The 15494-nt window shown below is 38.5% G+C and overlaps 1 protein-coding gene and 1 long non-coding RNA gene across 6 annotated transcripts in view; one reads left to right on the top strand and one right to left on the bottom strand.

Annotated features, from left to right (window-relative positions):
- Positions 1–15494, top strand: part of HS6ST3 (heparan sulfate 6-O-sulfotransferase 3) — an 854579-nt gene that overhangs the window by 726899 nt on the left and 112186 nt on the right. The gene's annotated exons all lie outside the window — the stretch shown is intronic.
- Positions 10988–15494, bottom strand: part of LOC111750420 (uncharacterized) — a 40698-nt gene continuing 36191 nt past the window's right edge. For all 5 annotated transcript variants that reach the window (XR_010318174.1, XR_010318176.1, XR_010318175.1 and 2 more), the window contains one exon: positions 10988–12558. This is a non-coding gene — a long non-coding RNA (uncharacterized LOC111750420). The remainder of the gene's footprint in view (positions 12559–15494) is intronic.

Here is a 15494-nt window from a genome sequence, read left to right as displayed (position 1 = left end):
GCTGGTAGATTTGAACTGCTGACATTTTGGTTAACAGCTGAGCTCTTAGAAAACCTAAATAACATAGTTAATAATGTGATTTAATTCAGGTAAACATCAGATATATTACCCTAAAAACAGAAAATACCTTTTGTTTTCATATGCTCAAAGACATTTGCAAAAATTAATATGTTGTCCATACATAAAACTTCAACAAATCCACCAAAGTCAAAACAGCGCCCAAAACATTCTTTGATCAAATGTAAAAACAGGAAAAATTTCAAAACATAATTATTTAAAAAGTAACAACAGCAAACACAACTATGTGGAAATTTCAAAAAATTTCTCTTAAACAACCCTGAGTCAATAGTGATCTCAAAGCCCAAACCACAGTACATCCAGAAGGGATTGATGAAAACATGACTTGCCATTATCTACCTGTCTGTCTGTCCGTCTGTCTATCCAACCATCCATCCACCGACCTATCTGTGTCTAAAATTATGCTCCAAGGAAAATCTATAGAACAAATAATGCTACTAACAAACAAGAAAAATGATTGAAATTTCTAAGAAAATCAAAGAAATAATTACGAAGAATAAGAGCAGAAGTTAATGGATTAGAAAGCAGAAAAATTACAGAACTAATGAGTAAACCCAAAGCTAGGCTAACGTAATCAGGGGAAAGAGAAAAAGTGAGATACAAAAAAGTAAATGACAATGGATACAAGCACAGAGAAAATGAAAAGAGTCACAGGAGACTGTTTTGATCAGCTCTGTGTAAACATAACAAACCATGTGGATGAAGAGGATGAGTTTGTAAGGAAACACATAGAAAATACAGAAAATCCATACAAACCAAATTCTATAAAAGAGCTGATTTCAAAGCAAATTTCTAATTAAATTTTAAAGAACAATGCTGTCCAAATTGTTTCAGAAAGTATAAAAATGAAGGAAAATTTCCATACTTCTAATGGAACTATAACATTGATAGCAATATCTAATGATGTTTGAATAGAAAAGAAACCTAGAAAAAATAAACCCTGAAGCAGAAGCCATAAATAAAATATCTCCAAACATAATCCTAACACATATTAGGAGAAATGCCAACAGATGTAAGGGTAGTTCAATGTTCAGAAATGTATTAATATAAATCATATAATAGATCAAAAGAGAAAAAAAACCATGGGATCATCTGCATAAATATATGAAAAACACTTGGTAAATTTCACCATCAAATTTCAACAAAATAAGAAATGCATAATAGAATATAAAAACACTGATAATATCTTTATATATAAAGCATTTCTGTCTCAAACCCAAGACCAACATCCATGCTTAGTAGGGAGACACTAGAAGCATTTTCACTAAACGTCAGGTCTGTGGTATCGCCATTATTTAACCTTGTTCTGCAGATACTAATCCACGTAATTAGACAAGAAAAAGACGTAAGGTTTAAATTTTGGAAGAAAGAAGTCAGATTGTTATTATTTGTCATTGATATAATTGAGGCTTGGAAACCTCAAAAGAACCCAAGGCTGCATAAAGCATTAATATAAAAAGCAATTGCTTTAATATGGAAAAACAACAACCGGCTAAAAGATATAATTGGAAAAAAGCTCCAAATGTGATAGTAATAAAAGTGATCAACTACCTAAGAGTAACTTTCACAAGAAATGTGGAAGAGCCATGTAGTCATTTTAAGGAAACTTTGAATGAAACGAACAGTTGAAAAGCGTTCCATATTCTTGAATAGGAATTTTCACTATCATAAGGATACAAAGTCATCCTAAGTTAACTCATAAATTCGACATGATCCCAATAGACAAACTGATTCTAAAGTTAATATGAAAAAATAAGCATATTACTATATCCAGGAAAGTTCTACAAAGGAGTAAGTGAAGGGAATACACCGACCAGATATGAAAACATATCATAAATCTACCATACTTACCTTACAACCATTGTATTTGCACATGTATAAAAGGATAGATGGATAAAGTCTACGATTTAAAAAAAAAAAAACTATTGCTGTCGAGCCGATTCTGACTCATAGTGACCTTATGGGACAGAGTTTCCTGCCCCATGGAGCTTCCAAGGAGCACCTGGTGGATTCGAACAGCCAGCCTTCTGATTAGCAGCTGTAGGTCTTAACCGCTATGCCACCAGGGTTTCCCGTCTATGATAAAGGTGGCTTCAAATCAGTGGACAATTAAGCAATTGGAAAGAAACCAACTAGATAGACTGAAAAATTATATTTCTACCACGCATCTTATACCCAAATAAATCTCCAATCTTAGATAAAATATCTAGAATAAGCAAGTACATAGAGCCCAGAGCTTAGTAGCTGCCAGGGGCCAGGAGAAGGGAGGAGAAAAGGAGGACTCAGTGCTTAGGGGACACTGAGCTTTTGTTAACAGTGATGGGAACGTTTGGGATAAGAGTGAAGACTGAACGACATGAGCAGAATTAATGTCACTGAACTGTACATACGAAGGCCACTGAAATGGCAAATGTTTTGTTACATATACATTTACCACAAAAATGCTAAAAATCACAATCGATCAAAAATTTAGACACAAAAACTAAAACCATAAAAGTGCTACAAAAACTGTGGGAGAATTGTTAGTATATTCTTTAAATAAGAAAGACAGTTTGGTGTATGTCACCAAACTCAAAGACCGTAAAATAAGACTGATGGCCACACATACCATGAACGCAGTTGACAAATGAGAAACATATTGGCAAAAGAGCTGATTTCTTAAGTATATAAACGGTGGTAACAAGTCAAAAACACCAACAATTGAATAGAAAACTAGCTAAAGAATTTGAATAGATAGTTAATAGAAAAGAGAATACAAATGGTACTTGGACACACGATAAGAATCTCACCCTCAATCATAGAAAGATAATTGCAAACGAAAACTATCAGGTAGAATTTTTAATTACCATATTTATTAGTTTCCTATTACCACACATTTACTAGCTTTAAACAACACAGATTTTCTTTCTTATACTCCTGGAGGTAATAAATCCAAAATGGGTCTCACCAGGCTAAGATCAATGTGTGCGCAGGGCTGTGTTCCTTCCCCAGGCTCTAAGGGAGAATCTGCTTCTTTGCCTTTTCTAGCTTCTAGAGCTGCCTCAACTCTTTGGCTCCTGACTCCTTTTGCTCTTCAAAGCCATCAAAGTCACCACTCTCACCCCTGCTTCCATAGTCACCTCTCCTTTGACTCTCCTGCCCCCATCTTTTATTTATAAGGACTTTTGCGATTATTTTGAGGACTTGCCTAGGTAACCCAGAATAATCTCCCCATTTTAAAATCTTTCCATTAATCACATCTGTGAAGTCCTTTGTGCCATGTAATCTAACATATTCCCGGGTGTCAAGAATTAGGATGTGGGCATATTTAATGTTTAGGGGTGGACATTATTCTACCTGTCACACCATATTAAAAATATTAATATATTTGATAACACAGTATATTGGATAAGAGTATTGGTAAACAGGCCCTTTAGGCATTGCTAAACAAATAAACCAAACCCGTTGACATGTGTTGATTCTGACTCATAGTGACCCTATAGGACAGACTAGAACTGCTCCATAGGATTTCCAAGGATTCAAACTGCTGACCTTTTTGGTTAGCAGCTGAGCGCTTAACCACGGTGCTAACAGGGCCCCTGGGCGTTGCTGGAGGCTGGTAAACCTCTTCGTACAGTCATGTGGAATATCCATAAGATTGCAATTACACTTCTAGGAAATTCTCTTACAGATTCACCTCCCCTTGGTAAGCCTGATGCTCTGTGGAGCATTTTTGTAACATCAAAGAATTGAAAATAAGTAAATCACCATCAAAAGAGAACTGGCTGAAGAAACTACTGTATATTGATAAAGTGGAATTGGGTTTGGGCTGAGATGGAAAATACCTCCAAGGTGCTGCAGATCATGTTTCATTGTTTATAACAGAGGCACTTCCAAAAAAAAAAAAATGTTTTTACATTTTAGCATCTCTGACGTCAGGACATGTCTTTCTACTATTGGCCTGTCGTAGTTTAAATGGCTGGATGATTTTTCTTTCATAGCTGTAAAATAATACTGTGTTTTGTGGTCAGTGAGATCTCACATTTGATGAAATAGTGTAGTTAAGTGGTGAAAAAAGTCAGATTAATGTGCAACCATGTGCTATATGTGCAACAAAACAAATACATATATAAGAAAAAAAACAAACCGAACCCAGTGCCGTCGAGTCGATTCTGACTCACAGCGACCCTATAGGACAGAGTAGAACTGCCCCATAGAGCTTCCAAGGAGCGCCTGGCAGATCTGAACTGCTGACCCTTTGGTAGTTAACCACTACGCCACCAGGGTTTCTTAATACATGTATACACACTTATATTTCCCCTCTTTATTAGATCATTAGCATAAACATTTAAACATGCTTTTTTCCTTCCATTAAAAAAAAATTTCCTCTTGATCATTTTTTCCCTCTCAAAATATTATCCCTTTTCTTTTATAGTAAACTTCCTTAAAGTGTTAATTAAAAACAACAACAACAACAACTTGATGCCATGGAGTTGATTTCAACTCATAGTGACCCTGTAGGACAGAGTATAACTGCCCCATAGGGTTTCCAAGGAGCGGCTGGTGGATTTGAAGCGCTGACCTTTTGGTTAGCAACCAAGGTCTTAACCACTGCACCACCAGGACTCCATCAAGTGTTAATATACACTCATTTTCTTCAGTTTCCTTTCTGCTGTTTACGCTTAGTTCTATCCTAATTCATTTTTGCTCCACTAAAACTCTTTTCATCATTATTGACATTGACCTCTGGTTAATAAATTGGTTAGCAGCATTCAACACAATTGTCACTCCTCCTTCTTGAAATAATTTTTTCCTTGGCTTCTAGGACACCATGCACTAATTTCCACTTCCCCATTGCTGCTCCTTCTCAGTCTCTTCGCTTTTTGCTTCTTATCTCTTTCACTACTAAGTGCTAGAGGGAAGTCCGGGGTCCACCCATGGCCCCTTGACCTTCTCTATCTACACTTGCTCCTGTGGGGTCCCCTCCAATCTCACAGTTTCAAATACCATTTATTTGCCTTTGACTCTCAAATTTTTATCTCCAGCTCAGATCTTATTCCCTGTATTTCAGATTAGTATGCACAACTGTCTGCACAACATTTCCAATGTAATGCCTAATAACCCCTTCAAACTTAGTGTATCTAAAACTGAACATTTCTTCTTTCACCCAAAACCTGCTTCTCCTTCTGTCTTCCCCATCTGAGGTAATGGCACTTCCGTTCTTCCAGTTGTTCTGGCTAAAATCCTTGGAGTTACTCCTGACTCCTGACTTCCTCTTACAGCCCATGTCCAAGCCATAGTCCAGTCTTGCTGACGCTACCTTCGAACTGTTCCCAGAATCTGACCATGACTCATCTCTTCCATTGTCTCCTTTCTAGTCCAACAAGCCCATCATCACCATTTGCCTGTCTCACAGCAAGTTCCTCCTAAGTACGGTTCCAACTGCGGCTCTTGCTCCTCTTTGTCAACAAAACGTCCAGAGTGCCCTGTTGTACAGTAAGTCAGATCATGTCACTCCTTGTTCAAAACCCTCTGATGGCTCCCTGTTTCCTTCAGGGTAAGAACGATGTTCATTACAGCGACAAACCCCTCCCTCTCTGGCCCACCATTGAAGTTGGCCTCATTTCCTACTCTTTGTTCTCAAGCACAGGCTTTACTGATATCCACAGAATTCACTCTCTCACATTCTCAAGTCCTTACTCAAATGTCACTTTCTCCATAAGGCTTTTCCTGCTCTCTCACTCTTAAATTCCCCCAGCCCCTTTCTACAGCATCCCAAGAGTCCCAATGCCCATTTCCTGTTTGATTTTTCTTCATAGTAAGTATCCTCTTCCAATATACTGCTAAATTAGTGTTTCTCTTGTTTATTATCTGTCTCCTCACACTAGGATGTACACTTCTAGAAGGCAAAAAATACTGACTGTTTCGTTCACTGCTGTACATCCCATGGAGCCCTGGTGGTGCAGTGGTTAAGAGCTCAGCTGCTAACCAAAAGATCACCAGTTCAAATCTGCCAGCTGCTCCTTGGAAACCCTATGGGACAGTTCTACTCTCTCCTATAAGGTCACTATGAGTCACAATCAACTCAACGGTAATGGGTTTGGTTTGGGTTTATACATCCCATTCTCAGAAGAGTGCCTGACTCATATCGAGTGCTCAGTAAACATTTATTGAAAGGGTTATGAATTCCTTGCTTGGGCATAGAATAGTTCTGAAAAGATATACAACAGAATGATAGCAGAGCTTCGTCTATGGAGGGGAACTGAGTATCTGGGGGACAAATGGGAAAAGGAAACATCTTTTTACTTTATACACCTTTTACCTTCAAGTTTTATATTTGTGTTACTATTTAAAACAATCAAATTAGGTTCTTTAAAAACAATTTTAAAATGCTGGGTAAAGGATCTCACCTCAACTGCGAGTAGGCAGAGCAACAGTTTTGAATCAAGAAGGTGGCCATTCTGGGTCACTTATCACTGTCTTTGTTCTGGACAAGTCATATATAGTCTACTATGTAGACAATGTATAGTGGAGCATATAGTAGAACAATGTACAGTGCAACATACTCTATGTTTTGCCAGGCATATAGGAATTTAACACTAGTCAGTAAGGAGGGAAGGAGACCTTGTGATGTAGCAGTTAAGCATTCAGCTGTGAACCAAAAGGTTGGTGGTTTGAACCCACTCATGGCTCCTTGGGAGACAGCCCCAGCAATCTGCTCCCATAAAGATTATAGCCTAGGAAACACTGTGGAGCAGTTCTACTCTGTCACTCGGGGTTACTAAGAGTCAAAAATCGACTGGATGGCAGCTAACAAAACAACAGTAACAAGGAGAGCTGGAGATATTCTCAGCCATCATCACTGGTTCTTTCTTTCCCAATCTAGTACCCCGCTTTTCAAGAAAATTTGAGAAAATGTGTATGTAAACTAGATCTCTTGAGGTCAGTGTCAAATCAGCACTAGAGCCACAGCAACAAGTTTTCACCTTTCCCGCTCAGCAGGAGGCAGGGACCAGCCTGAGGCGGGCGGGTGAATAAACCAGCTTCCATCCAGTCGATTCTGACTCATAGCAACCCTGTAGCTGCTGACAAAGCAGACCAACTCAGTGTCTCTAGCTGCAAAAGACGGACGGAAACAATATCTGATCAATCAGGAACCAGTTACTGGCTCGCAGGTAGTGGTGGGAGGTTAGGCGTAAGCACCTAAGGTGTTGCTAAGCAAAGGCACTTTTGCCAGCATCAAGCACTTTCCCCTTCAACTGGAGTATAAATCCACAAAGGGAAACCATCCATTCTTTATTATTCTTTAAAGTAACCTTCTGTCTAGAAAATAACTTACTGCCATCCGAAATACATCTTCTTTTAGAAAAGTATACAATTGGCTGCCATTTTACATTAGGTGGCATTATTAAAGTTTTTGAATTCTCTCAATGTACTTGTGCTTTTTATTTTATTTTATTCATTTGTTTTTGACCACTGAGCAATGCCATTACTACTGTCACAATCCCAAAGATTCCTTTTGCATCTTATCTGGCCTCATCTATTTTAAGAGCTCTCCTCAAGAGATGATTTTGAAAGAGTCGGGTTCCTAGTACAACTTTGTAGGATTAAATGGCTCAGTCTAATACGAAGATGAAACGTAACCATGGTTATTGCTGCTTTTGTTTCACTTTTACTCTACACACCACACTTCAAGGCTCTGTCAACCGACACCTGAGCTAAGGATTTCTAGTTGCGGTATACAATTCCACTCCCCCCTTTCTAGTGCATCTACTTCACCACGGCAAGTGTTCCTGGACCCCTGCGTGCAGAGGGGACAGGATAGACCACGCAAATGTGATCCCTGCTTCATCTTCATCAGAGAGAGGGAGTATTGGTTAGAATGCAAATCCCCAGGCCTCATTCCTGTCTGGCAATTTTACCCCATGATTCTGATGCTCACTAAGGTCTGAGAACTACTAAGTGAGAGGATGCAAACTAAATAGAAGATGACGTCTTTGTTCCTTTGGAATGTTCTCTATCAAGGCAAACTCCTCACATATGGAAGCAATTTGGTGGTATTACAATCAATGTGTCAACAGCCTGAGAGGACTTCAACAAAGATCTGTTCACAAAATGCACGGCTGGATGGATGAATGCATTCAGCACAAACTCACCTCACCTTGGGGATGCGATGGAAACACTTGGCTTTCTCACTGTGCTGTTCTAACTGCCTTCTTTGTGATTCTTTGGCTTCACAAAGTTAGCAAACTACCCGCGTCTCTGTAAGCAAGAGCAGTCTTGGTCGTCTTTGAAATTACACTAGGATCCCATTGAAAGAGGGTGTGTGAACCCATTAGTCATCATGATATTAAAAATGTACAAAGCCTCTCACTTACTCTGAGTGCAGAGTGCATCTTAGTTAATACAAATGGCTAATAAAGAATAGAAATAGAGTGTGTCATGTCCAGTGAGAGCATCGAGGGTGGGGGCCAGGGAAGGGAGGGCACAGGAAAGAAAGTAGAAATGGAATTTAAAAATTTGAACCCAAAATATGGCAAAAATAGTGGAAAAATAAATGCAGAGTCAGAATACATAGGAATAATGAAGTAAGATGACGGAAAATAATTTGAAATGTATCAATGATCGCAATAGGGATAAAAGGGCCAAACTCTCTAGTTTAAATACAGTCATTTTGATCTGATTAAAGGAAAATAAAAATTCAGCTATATACTGCATACAAAAAAAAAAAAGGGACACATAAAATAACACACCTAAAACATAAGGTCATAGAAAGATTGCAAGTGAAAGGATGAAAAAAAGATACGCCAGGCGAATGGTAACAATAAACACACTTGCTGTTGAAGGTGCTGGTGTCAGGTTCTTCTGCTACTCAGAGCTGTGTGGTTTCCAACTCTAGCACATTTTAAGCAACAAGAGCATATCATCAAACACCCCAATTGCAGGTGCATGACTTTTCAGCTGAATGTTCAAGATTACTTTAAATTTTGTCATCATATTTTTCAAGAAGATGTCAATTCCTCAGTTTATTTTCATAAAATAGAGATCAATTTCTATTATAAGAGATACTAATTTCATTTTCTTATTAAAAATGCTTGAAATGAGGCCACATTATATGTGAACTATGTTTCTGTAAGAAATGGCATCCCAGTCTTTATAGCTGAAGAGCCAGATTCCTTGTGAAACTGCAATGTAAGTCTAGGAAAGTCCTAACTGAGGAATTGCTGACATGTGCACATTGCTGGGGAGGACCGCTTTTAATAGAACCCAGTTCAGATAGTCCATGTCGGGGTGGAGAGAGAACCTTCTCAGGAAATAGCTACAGTCCCTCTAACCTTTTTATCCTCCAAGGTTTACAGAGAAATGTGGCTGATTTTTTGAAGTGGTAAATACATTTCCTTATATGGCAGCAGTAAAGTGTGTGAGATTTTTGAAGACATCCCCAAGCCCCTTCAAGCTTCATTGCTAAACTCAGATGATCAGGTGTGATTCATTCATACTAGGGGGGTGGTAGGTTTCCTTATGGTCAAACAAAAACCCATTGCCATCGAGTCGATTCTGATTCATGGTGACCCTGTGTGTTACAGAGTAGAATGGCTCCATAAGGTTTTCTTTACCAAATCTTTACAGAAGCAGGTCACCAAGCCTTTCTTCTGTGGCACCACTAAATGTGTTCGAAGCGCCAACTTTTTGGTTAGTAGTTGATTGCAAACCTTTACTGTCACTCAGGAACCTGTCCTTATGGTCAAACCAGGGGCTAGTTTGTGCCATCCCAAGTCACACTTCACTCTGAGTTACTCATCAGGAGTTTTCCAAAGGAAAGTCATTTGACTTTCAAACTGAGTTTGAAAAATATTGAGGGATTCAAATCCGTGCTCTAAAAATATTAAGGATATTGGACAGTCCCCGTTAGTGATCCTGCTACTGATTCTCTCTGGCTTCATCACCAGTCTTTGGACTGAGCATTTGTATCGGGAGGGAAAGCTTCTGAGATGATCCAGCTTTGCCTGGAGTCCATGGCCATTAGGCCCCCTCTCTTCTTCTCTTGTAGGAGTGCTACATACTGTGAGTAAAATCCCATTATGACAGGAGAAGCCCTGCTTAGCGAATAACTGATCTCTGTTCTTTTTGAAGTGGGGAAGTGGGGGCATGTTTCTTTATAGTTTTTTCTGGCATTCTTAGCCCTTGTGGTGTCTGAAATAAAACCCAGACACAGCTTGTGGTCTCGTCTTTGTTAGAGTGACAATGAGGGTGTTGTGAATCAGGAGATTTCAAGACAGCTGACTGTTGTAATATACATTTGGGGTAGGCCTAATTTTTGAAGATTTATCAATCTGGTGCTTGAAGAGGCATATCACAGGGAAGGCTTTGTACCTTACCGCTCTTTCTCTTAGCTAGGATTTATTGCACTGGGATACTTTAAATCATGCTTTTTGATTCCCCCTTCTCTTTCTGAAATCAGTGACTTGTTCTGTAGAGCCAAGCTTGTTCTTTTTCCTTTTTCTTCTCTTTTTTTTTCATATTTTTGCTGAAAACCTTGTTTTCGTCTGCCCAACTCTATACGTGTCATCTTTTCCTGTGAATTCCCCAATTATCTGGGGGTGTTCATTTAAAGACTACTTCTATAAAAATCACTTATCATCTAGGAAATGCAAAAAGGAAAGAATTTAAAACATTTGCATCCTCCCGTAGATGCATAGATTTCGATATATCAGCCACATTGCTGCTTAAAAACATGGTAAAAATGAAATTTTATCTTATTTTTATTTTTTTCTTATTTCTTAAAAGAGTGTTAATTTTCACTGGGCTTAGAAAATAGGAATTCAAATGACAAGACTGGTTGTAACCAATGTTTATGTTTCCTTAAGCCGAACTTCTAAAAAAATCATAAAGAAAATAATCATTTTTTTTATAACACCACAGGTAAACAATGAATATGTTTAGTAATTAGCAGATTTGAAAGCAAACCACAGAGGAAAATCAATGACTCTCACGTGGTGGGAAGAAATGATTTTCTATTCAGGATGTCAAACAAAACTAACATGATATTAATGGCTGAAAAAACAGGCTTCCCATTTGCACTTGGATGAGGGGGGAGGTTAAGGATTGGCAGTTGCTCATATAAATCAAGTCTAGCGAGAACTGTATGAATAAGTGTTTGACATTTTCAGTTGGAAAGTAGCAGCTTGTCTTCGGTTCTGAGAATCCTTCCTTTTACGACAATCGTCTTTTTCCTCTTTTGATGAACCAGATGTTTAATATCAACATTGGGTAAGCGAAGGCAGTGCTGTCCAGAGGGCAGAACTTTCTGCGGTGGTATGGTAGCCAAGATGAAAGGGGGAAATGTAACCACATTTGCCCATCCAAACCAAAGCTCTTGCTCATGTAGTTGCCAAGGCATTTTATTTAAGGTTTTTCCTCTCACTTGAGCTGTGTTTCACAGTTATCAATCCCAAGCAATAGGAAGAAAATGGTAACATATACATCAGATTGTTTTCTACTGTGCATCAACTTAAAGGAATCTTATTTCTTATGGATAAAGTGTCTCACATAGGAATTAGTTGTGGAACAGCTACTAACACAACACTTATTGTTGAAGACCTACTAAATGCCCCGAAAGTTGTGATTCACATTCCACAGAAGGTATGTTGTCTTCATGAGTATATCAGATCACTGGAAAGGGTCTTAAGGTATCCTCTATCTAACACTAGTGTGATCTCTGCAAACTACATAACCTGTTGGCCTTTGCAAAAATGAGGTAATTTAAACAAATATTTTCAAATATGATTTCTAGTTCAAACGTTACAGTCTCATTCATTCTAATCCAGCCTCAGCCTGAACCTACTTCCTGACCTCTAAAGAAGGAAATGAGATCAGAAGGCAAAAAGCAAACAAATAAAGTGCAAAACAATGCAAGTGATAAAATGTACAAAAGTGACACTCTCTTATTTCTTGGGATGTGCATTTCTCCACGTCTATTTAAAAGAGGTGGAGCAAATCTGTCCAGGACCTGAGTATCAGAGGATAGCTGGAGATATTTAAGTTTCTGCAATGAACCAAAAGCAGTGAAAGTAGCCGTAACTGAGTTGCAGTGCCCTCCCAGCAGCTGGCTGAGGGATGGAGAAAGAGGGCAAGACCAGACCTCTTTGTGGAGGGCAAAAATTTTCCAGTATGGGTCAATTACATTTACTGCATATTCAATACTTAGAGCTGATTAGAATGCATTAAATTAGGTAGGTCTTTGACTTGACTCACGCTTGAGGCTGTTCGATATGCACCCCTGAAACTTGCTACACTGACTCCAAGATTACTCTGGTTGCCATCTGGCTACTGGCCAAGATGCAGAAGCAAACTCCTTGAGACCTGCTTCTCCTTGCTTGGCCTTGTTCCTGGTGCCTGCCTGGCTTTCATCTCCAGGCTTTTCCATTGCTGCAGAAAGATGAAGTCCAGGCAACGTGTTGCAGCAGCAGTTTCTGGCTGAACTGGCAGAAATTGTCAGTGCTAGAAAAATAATAATAAAGCATTAGTAAGGAGTCAATTCCCCATTAATATCAGGGCTATTCCTAACAAGTGCATTAGACACATTGAAGGTGCAACGGTGTCAAGCCCACTCCCACTTTAAAGAGAGACAGAGCGCATTTTCTTGCCAAGACTAAGGGAATGCAAGGGGTTGAATCCAGGCACTTTTATATAATTACATATCTAATCTTCTTAATAACCTTTAATATAATTTAGTATAACTCCAACTTTGCATTGAGGAATTGAACTCTAAAAAAGGGTAAGTAAGATGTTCAAGGTTACATACTTAATATGTGATAGAATTGGATTAAGGCCCGTGACCCCAAAATTCCTGTTTTTTTCCAGCCAAGCTATCTCTTTTAGCAAGTACGTAGAATTGCAATTACTTTAGCTCCTCTCCAAATTCTAAAGATTTCTAGATGTTAAAAAAAAAAAAAAAAAAGTAAGTGGAATAAATACACAAGGAATGTGGAGTGTAGTAACTACACAGAATTAATTTAGTTCAAACTAGTTACTTTCAAAGCTTTGGGTAGAATAAAGAAACCTGTGGGTGCTTCCCATATGTGGTTGGGCCTCCATCTTTTTTGCATCTCAAGAATAACATGATTTGGCTTCTATATTGATCCCACATGAAATCATGAAGTATCATGGTAACTATTTGACCCATGAATATGATTAATCAATTTTTTGTTAAATATATAACATCTAAGCATTTGCTCTGCAATTAAATGTTATTTCAAAAGTTACATTTTCAGGTCAGGATTTCCCCTGAGGAATAGCCCTGAAAGTCTAATCTAATTAATGGCAATACATCATTTGTTTTATGATGTGATTTTCGTACTTGTCCCTAAGGGAGCCTTATCAATCGTCCCTTGAGATCTAACCTCATTGGTAAAAAAGTAAGCAGCTAGTGAACATCACTGAGGGTTTGAAGGGTTTTATGCCATTGATTTTTGCTGTGGTACTAATAGATGTTTTTAGTCTGATGTCAGTTGTTTGTCAAGGAATTATAACAATATTTTTCAAAAAGCTTTGCTTTGCCTTCCATTACACTGGGAGACTATTTTTTCCCCAAACTCCCTACCATCTGTCTTGATTCTACATTGGAAAAGCTCCTGATATACCACCCAGAAGGGCTGAGTGAAATCAATATGGCAGCAGCAGATTGCTGATGCGTTCCAGCTTTTATGTGGGTTGTTGTTACGATTAATAGCGGCCCAGCTCTCTGTCTCTCTGTTACCCCAAAGCTGTCTCAACATTTCAGTCACTCATCAGAAGCAATTAATTCTATATGCTTCCCAAAAATGCAGTGTGAGGCTAAAAGAAATGTAACAAAAAAAGATCAATTATATTTAGCTTTTGGCGGGATTGGAATGATATGGTTTTCCCTTTTTGTCTATTTTGGTTGAAGACCAAACAATGTATAAGAATACCATGTGTTTTTAAGTAGGGGCAATGCAAATCATTAAAAGGTTTATTCTTTTATAAGCCATATGCTTAGCTAGAGATTATAGAGAGGACTTGAGTTTTATTCAATAGTATCTACCCCAAACAAGAAAGAACCTTTTTGAACTTTATAAAGTCTTATTGTATTACAAAATCTATCCTTGTTGATTTTTTTCATAATCCAGATTCTAATGAATACGTGTACCTTTATGTCATTTTTTTTTTTTTATGTCATGGATTGAATTGTGTCCCCCCAAAGTATCTGTCAACTTGGCTAGGTCATGATTTCTACTATTGTATGATTGCCTACCATTTTATCATCTGATATGATTTCGCTATGTGCTGTAAATTCTATCACTATGATGTAATAAGATGGATTAGCGGAGTTATATTGATGAGATCTACAAGATTAGATAGTGTCTTAAGCCAATCTCTTTTGAGATATAAGAGAAAGAAGTGAGCAGATAGATATGGGGACCTCATATCACCAAGAAAGCAGTGCCAGGAGCGGAGCGAGTCCTTTGGACCTAAGGTTTCTGGGCTGAGATGCTCCCAGAGCAAGGAAAGATTGATGACAAGGACCTTCTTCCAGAGCCAACAGAGAGCGAAAGCCTTCTCCTGGAGCCGGCGCCTTGAGTTTGGACGTGTAGCTTGTTAGACTGTGAGGGAACAACCATCTACTTGTGGTATTTCTGTTATAGCAGCACTAAATGACTAAGACATACTATAATGAATAGAAATTTGGATGTTAGAAGGTAAAATTTCATAGTGAGGCAACTCTGGATTGAGGTTCAAGGGCACTGGAGAACAGATGATAAAAAGATGTTGACACTAAGATGTTGCATGAATCACTCACCTGTGGCATTATCTCAGAGGTATGTTAGGTGTTAGAAAGATGTATTCAGGACCTATTTGATTGCAAGTGACAGAAATTTTAACTAACACACAAAAATTAATTCCTCTGTTTACATAAGTGGGCAGGCTGGAGGTGAATGCCACTTCAAATACTATGTTAGGCATTTTAATTCATCCTCTACTGTTGCAAACAAGTTCTCTCCATATGGCATGAAAGATGGCCATGGGCATCCCCAGATTTCCAACTTCCTAGTTTAGCAACCAGAATATAAAGAGAATTTGTGTCTCACAGAGCCCACATACAAATCCCAGGAACTAGCCCTGCTTAGGTCCTGTGCTCTCCTTTGGACCAATCACTGCAGATGGAGAAAAGGGGATCCTATTCTTGCCTTAACAGAAGGTTTCAAAGGGGTGCTCAAGAAGATAAAGTATCATAATGAAATGTGCAAAGACTTGGAGTTAGAAAACCGAAAGGAAGAACACCTTGGCATTTCTCAAGACGAAAGAACTGAAGAAAAAATTCAAGCCTCAAGTTATAATTTTGAAGGATTCTATGGGCAAAATATTGAATGACACAGGAAGCTTCAAAAGAAAAAATGGAAGGAATGTACAGAGTC

The sequence above is a fragment of the Loxodonta africana genome, chromosome 17, assembly GCF_030014295.1.
Source record: "Loxodonta africana isolate mLoxAfr1 chromosome 17, mLoxAfr1.hap2, whole genome shotgun sequence".
NCBI lineage: Eukaryota > Metazoa > Chordata > Mammalia > Proboscidea > Elephantidae > Loxodonta > Loxodonta africana.
This window is presented reverse-complemented; position numbering and strand designations above follow the sequence as displayed.